Source organism: Caloenas nicobarica, chromosome 1, assembly GCF_036013445.1.
Source record: "Caloenas nicobarica isolate bCalNic1 chromosome 1, bCalNic1.hap1, whole genome shotgun sequence".
Lineage (NCBI taxonomy): Eukaryota > Metazoa > Chordata > Aves > Columbiformes > Columbidae > Caloenas > Caloenas nicobarica.
Window position 1 is genome coordinate 7,236,479 of NC_088245.1, and position 6,660 is coordinate 7,243,138.

The following is a 6,660-nucleotide window of genomic DNA, read 5'->3' on the forward strand; positions in this document are numbered from 1 at the left end:
CAACATCTAAAAGAAAGCACCTGTGTATTTATTCTCAAAGAAACCAAAAATTCATAAAAGTTATTCAGGTTCATTAATATAGCCACTACTCAGAATAAAAGGATAAACATCAACACCTTGGCCTGACATGCTTAAATCCTCTCAAATCAATAAAATAGCCTATTCTTGCAGACTGCAGTACCATGAATCAGAATCTCAATCCTTGCAAACACAAGTATGGGAGGAAGAAATACAGCCTTATTAAACTATAAATATAGAGATTTTTCAAGTCCTTTTTTTACTGCTACTGGAAATTAAATTGATCACATAAACAATCATTTATGCAGCTATTCTATTAAAAAAGAGATAAGGGACATAAAGAATGTAGGCAAGATGTCCCACTTCTGACCTGCTGAAAAACCTCAGAGCAACAAACTTCTTCATCTCTAGAAATCATAACCCACTAGAAAATTAAGTTTCAAGAATTAAAATGCAATTGAGATTTCTCTTAAAGAAAGAGAAGGACTATAAGAAAATACTATGGTCAATGAGAAGAAAATAAACTTAGCCGCAAGTTTTGAAGATGAGACACAGAACAAGACAGGGAATTATAGTGCAGAGAAAGAAGCCCCCGCACACAGCGGCAGGGAGGGCAGGCCCTCACCAGCCGGGCAGTTTTACTTTCGATTCAATGCCTCTCAGAGAAAGTGTTTTGCTGTCAGATCTGCAGGAACAGGCTTTTCACTGCGGGGGGGGGGGGGGGGGGGGGGAAGAAAAAAAAAAAGAAAAAAAAAGAAAAAAAAAAAAGAGGCCTACAGACAATTGGCGAAATATACGCGGAGCAAAAGGCGATTTGGCTAACAACCCTCCTTGCTTCCTCCAGGACGGCCCCACACATGTCAATGCAGGTTCTACAACGACCCGGCCGCCTCCTCGGGCTCTGCCTTCCCCTTTCGCACCGCAAGCCGGAGAAGGAAAATAAAACATAAACAAAAACCAGCCACTTGCCCCTCTCCCTGTCACCGCCGCCCAGCAGGCACGCTCACCCCAGCCCTTCCTCCTCCTCACCCTCACAGGCCCCTCTGCCCCGGGACGCCTCAGCCCTGAGGAACCCTCTCCCTCACGGCTCCGCCTCCCCCCTCCAGGCCTTCTTCCCCACACACCATGGCGCCGCCTCACCCTCCCAACCGCCCTCCCCAACCAGCCGGTGTCCCCGCCGTTCCCCCGCCTCAGGCCCGCTACCTCCGCCCGGTGCAGACATCGGCCCGGCCTCCCAGACAGCGACAACGACGCCTCCTCCGCCACCGCCGCCACCCCTCCCCAGCGCGCGAGGCCCCCTCGCTCTTCTCCCCTCACGACGCCCGCCGCGCTCCCTCCCGGGGCGCCCGCAGCGCTGCCTGACGACAGCACCGCCCCGGGCGAGCCTGCGACGCCCGCCTCGCGATGACCAAGCGCGATAGACAGGGCGGCGCCGACTAATGGCGCTGTCGCCGCGGCTCCGGATGGCTCGGCGATCGGCGTTTCCCGGTGCGCGTGGGTCAGGCAGCGCTGAGGGCAGCCCCGCCCGGGGTCCTGACGGCGGGCGGGTCTGCTCGGGTTACCGGGAGGCTGCGGAGGCGGAAGTACCGGCGGGGGGCGGTTGGTGCTAGTGGGGGCGCGTCCCTCGGAGCGAGAGGGGCGGGGGGGATCACAGAATCACAGTGTCAGGGATTGGAAGGGACCTCGAAAGATCATCTAGTCCAATCCCCCGCCGGAGCAGGAACACCCAGATGAGGTTACACAGGAAGGCGTCCAGGCGGGTTTGAACGTCTGCAGAGAAGGAGACTCCACAACCTCCCTGGGCAGCCTGGTCCAGGCTCTGTCACCCTCACTGAGAAGAAGTTTCTTCTCAAATTTAAATGGAACCTCCTGTGTTCCAGTTTGCACCCATTGCCCCTTGTCCTATCATTGGTTGTCACGAAGAAGAGCCTGGCTCCATCCTCCTGACACTCACCCTTTATATATTTATAAACATTAATGAGGTCACCCCTCAGTCTCCTCTTCTCCAAGCTAAAGAGCCCCAGCTCCCTCAGCCTTTCCTTACACGGGAGATGCTCCACTCCCTTCAGCATCTTCGTTGCCCTGCGCTGGACTCTCTCCAGCAGTTCCCTGTCCTTCTGGAACTGAGGGGCCCAGAACTGGACACAATATTCCAGATGCGGCCTCCTGGATGATATTGGACCCTGAATGGCGCTTCCTTGGCCGTCCCAGTGCGCGATTCGCTTTGTCGCCTTGCGTGAAGTCGCCTTGTGTGACGTCGCCTCGCGTGACGTCGCCGTGGTGACGTGTTTTTGGTCATGAAATGTTGCGTCGTGCCGGTCGTCGTGTCAAGAGCAGCCTCTCTGAGAGGACTGTGCGGTGCTGCCTCACCTGTTGTCACCGTGATAAAATACTGGGAATAGCAGTGGCATAATATCAAGTTATTTTATAATTTCTGATTTTATGATGTCATCGGTTGTGTTTTGTAGTCTAAATGTGGTATCTCCGCCTTGTCCTCCTGTCAGTATCCTTGCTTGGCACCTGAAGGTATTTGACAATGGTAAACGTGGTTGCACAAAACTTTCCCAATTTACTGGAAACGCACAGGATCTGTGTGTCTGGGCACAGCTCGGCTGTTGGGCAACTCTGAAGTTGCCTGAGCTGGAAAAAGCTGCCACAACACGGAGTTTTAGAGCACCGGTCTGGTATTTCTTTTACATTTAGGCACCGGATTCTGCCAGAAGCTTTGTCTTAGTGCTGGGAAAGTGTTTACACCCCTCTAGACTTAACAAGGAGTAGACAAGTATTTGGCCGTGACAGCAGGCGCAGGCCTGGATGTGCATAATGAGATTATTCAGCTGTTAAAGCCACCGTTTATTCAGAGGCAAGAGTCAGCCCAAATATAAGGCTCTGATTACTGGTGCAGAGTTTTAAGTATCCTCTGCCAGCTGGTACAGGACTAGACAGGTTGGGTTTGTTTTGGTTTGGTTTTTTTTTCCAGGAAAGAGCTCTCCTCCCTGGTTTAACTTCATTGCTCATTTTTCAGACACATCTAAAAACCTCTGTCTGGAAAAGTTTGAGAGGACAAGAATCACGCTTGTTATTTACACAGATCATTCAAGTGTCCCTGCTACACAAAGATTTTCATTTACTTGCCAAAATATCTTGAGTTGCCAGCTTGATTAAATTGATGCACTAGAATGGAGAAGATCCATGTGCTAAACAGAGGAAAAAAAAGGGGTTAAATGGGGGCGGTAACTCCCTGTTAGTATTGGAGGTTTCTTTTCCAAAGGCGCCACTCCTGTAGCCTGTCAGTGGATGCTTCTGAATTATTATTTGTTTTGGGTCTAGTTTGAAAAGGCAGACTCATTGTTACATTAGGCTTAAGTATCAATTTCAGGGGAATTACGTCAAGAAAAGTTGGCACTTTTTTTTTTTAAGCATGTTGCTACTTTTCTAACATGAATAAAATCCACTATCACTAATGCTTTGAAAGGAAACAAAAGCGCCTGCTGTATTTATACCACATTCCCACAGACCTAAGACTATTTTGGAACTATCTTTTGTAAGTGCAAGTAAATCCTGTTTTACCTTTGTCTGATATCTCAGAAAGCTTTTCCTTATAAAGTACATGTTTCATTTGCGTACATACTGATCAAGTTTTCCTACTAACTTACCAAAAAGAAAACCGAGTAGCTCTCACTTCCTGAGTCTCAAATATAAAGCATGTCTTTAATTTTTTAAAATTCCTGAAGCTCTTCTTCCCCACTTTTTCAATATGTTTTCTCAATTACTGGCACCGAACATGCACACAGTATTCAGAGAAGAATCACAGTTGTGCCAAATACTGGCCTAATGTAGAGTCCGTAGGTGTACTCGGTATTTCCTTGTAGCCAAATCCAGAAAATGATCTTTTTTGCCAAGTGAGCCGATATTCACATAACTTTTTGAGACCCATCTGTTTCATTCCCACAATTTTTAAATTTTTAGATTATTTATAGTCACTGTTTCCTGGAAAGGAGCTACATTTTAGTGCATGTGCTTTTTCAAGGTGTACAAACTCGTGTCTCATCCTGTTCAAATAAATCACATTTGCTTATGTCCGGTCCATCGTGACACTCAGATCCAAGACCACCTCTCTTCACCACACACCTCCAGCTGACAAACTTTGTCAGGAGGTACTTTGTGGGTGGTTTTCTTGGGCTGAGATAACTGCTAAAGTGGCAAGGACTATAACCCCTTTAGAAATGCTCCCAGCTGATGATGATTTTCTATTCAAAATATTGCAAGTTTAGATGTGCTAGGCAGTCAGACGCATATTGCTTAGTATATACAACCTTGATTTTGAAGCATTTATAGTTTTCTTAGACAGAACATCAGGTAGTACTGAGTCAGGCTCACACAGGAGTCTTCTGTAGGACAGGATCCCTTGTGCCAGAAGAGTCATGTAAGAAGAGTCCCCTTGAAGAGCGGGAGCAGATTCCCTTGGCAACGGTGTTTCTGCTGGCACAGGTACCACTTTCTCACATTCAGACATGAGCCAAAGTCAACAAAACCTTTTATTGACCTAGATATCGTTACAGCCAGGCTTTTGCCATGTGTTATCATGTCCTACACAAGATGATTAAGCTGACAAAAGCCTGAAAAGTACTTTAAATCTTCGATACCTAAATTTTGAATCACAGAAAAAAAACAACAAAGTTGACTTGACAAGACATATATTCCATAAGCCCATGCTTAGATTTGATTAAACCAGTAAGTGAACTCATATATACAAACATGCCATTACTTCTCCGAGATCCACATTGTGTGACTGAACCATCTCATTTAGTCCTTTTTAACTTTGGAAGATTTTCAATGTTCAAACCTATTCCTATCAGTGCTAATCAGGAAATATTCAACCAACTTTCTGCTTTAAAGCAAAACCACATTGATATCTGCTATTTGACTGATATTTGCTTAAGCACTGTGGAAAAGTATTTCATCATCATGCGACCTGCCTGTACCATTTGTCTTTTTTCCCTCAAGCACAGAATAGAAATATTTAACCGTATCAACCTTTTCTGCCTCCCTACTGTCAACTCCACAAAATCATGTAATGTCACAACATTATTTTCAAGGTTCCTTTGTTCTAATAATACATTGTAAAAATCAATATTCAAAGCCACATTTCTACTATGCTTTGCTCTGTTGGCCACATGTCAGCTGTCCCATAGCTGTATCCTTTTGCCTTCTGTGGAGCTTTAAAGGTCATTCACTTTTATTTTTCTCCCAAATTGGCTGTTATAAATCTGCATAAAACCAACCGTACAGGCCTCAAGAAACACAAGTGGCTCCTCTCCAAGAATGATGAATATCATAAAATCCCCAGCCAACCATGGTGTCATAACTGATTCAGTTGCAAAATCCAGTTCCACCTGTTCCAAAAGCACATAACCATGGTTTGATTTGAAGGAAAAAATACTCTTTGATTTCCCCCTTGTGAAGACAATCAACCCTTCCACCAAGCCTGTGGAAAGGTAACTTGCCAGTACCCCTCGTGCCTCCCAGGCCTGTATTCACACAAAGTTTACAGAATCAGAGAAGAGTTGAGGTTGGAAGGGACCTCTGGAGGCCATCTGGTCCAGCCCTCCCTGTTCAACCAGGGCTACCCAGATCCCATTGTCTAGTTGGCTTCTGAATATCTCCAAGGATGGAAACTCCACAACCTCCCTGGGTATCCTGTTCCAGTGCTCGGTTACCCTCATGGTAAAAAGATGTTTCCTGATGTTCAGCTGCAGCCTTCAGTGTTTTGATTTGTGCCCATTGCCTCTGGTCCTGTCACTGGGCACCACTGCAAAGAGCCTGGCTCTGTCCTCTTTGCACCCTCCTTTCAATTATTTACATGCATTAATAAGAAACCCCTGGGCACTCTCTTCTCCAGGCTCAACAGTCCCAGCTTTCAGCCTTTCCTCATGTGTGGGGTGATCCAGCCCCTTCATCATCTTCATGGCCCTTCGTTGGATTCTCCCCAATTTTGTCTCGTTCTGAGGAGCCCAGAACTGGTCAGGTGTGGCCTCACCAGTGCTGAGCAGAGGGGACCTGCTGGCAATACTTTATCTAATGTGGCCCAGGATACCATTTATCATCTTTGCTGCAAGTGTACAGTGCTGGTTCATGTTCAACCTTGTGTCCACCAGGACTCCTTTTCTGCCAAGATGCTTCTAGCCAGGCAGCCTCCAGCATGTACCGGTGCACGGGATTGTTCCTCCTGAGGTGCAGAACTTGGCTCTTATCCTTGTTGAACTCCATGAGGTTCCCATCAGCCCATTTCTCCAGCCTATTGAGGTCCCTCTGAATGGCAGCGTGATCCTCTGCTGCATCAGCCACTCCTCCCAGTTTGGTGTCATCTGCAAACTTGATGAGGGTATACTTTGCCCCATCATGCAGATTATTAATGAAGGTGTTTAACAGGACTGGACGCACTACAGACCCTTGGGGTACACTGCTGGTTACCAGCCTCCAGCTGTTGTGCCATGGATCAACAATGCTACAGGCTTGGGGAAGAGCGGATGGAAAGCTGCCTGGAGGAAAAGGATCTGGGGGTGTTGATCAACAGCCAGCTAAATATGAGCCAGCAGTGTGCCCAGGTGGCCAAAAAGGCCAACAGCATCCTGGCTTGTA

General features: G+C 47.0%; 2 protein-coding genes across 2 annotated transcripts in view; both read right to left on the reverse strand.

Moving 5' to 3' along the window:
* Nucleotides 1-1,295, reverse strand: part of UPF2 (UPF2 regulator of nonsense mediated mRNA decay) — a 58,278-nt gene extending 56,983 nt beyond the window's left edge. Inside the window, exon 1 of the mRNA XM_065653090.1 lies at nucleotides 1,222-1,295. The gene's annotated coding sequence lies outside the window, so the exon portion shown is untranslated. The remainder of the gene's footprint in view (nucleotides 1-1,221) is intronic.
* The window catches only part of NUDT5 (nudix hydrolase 5), a 254,472-nt gene that overhangs the window by 185,337 nt on the left and 62,475 nt on the right, over nucleotides 1-6,660 (reverse strand). The window lies entirely within an intron of this gene.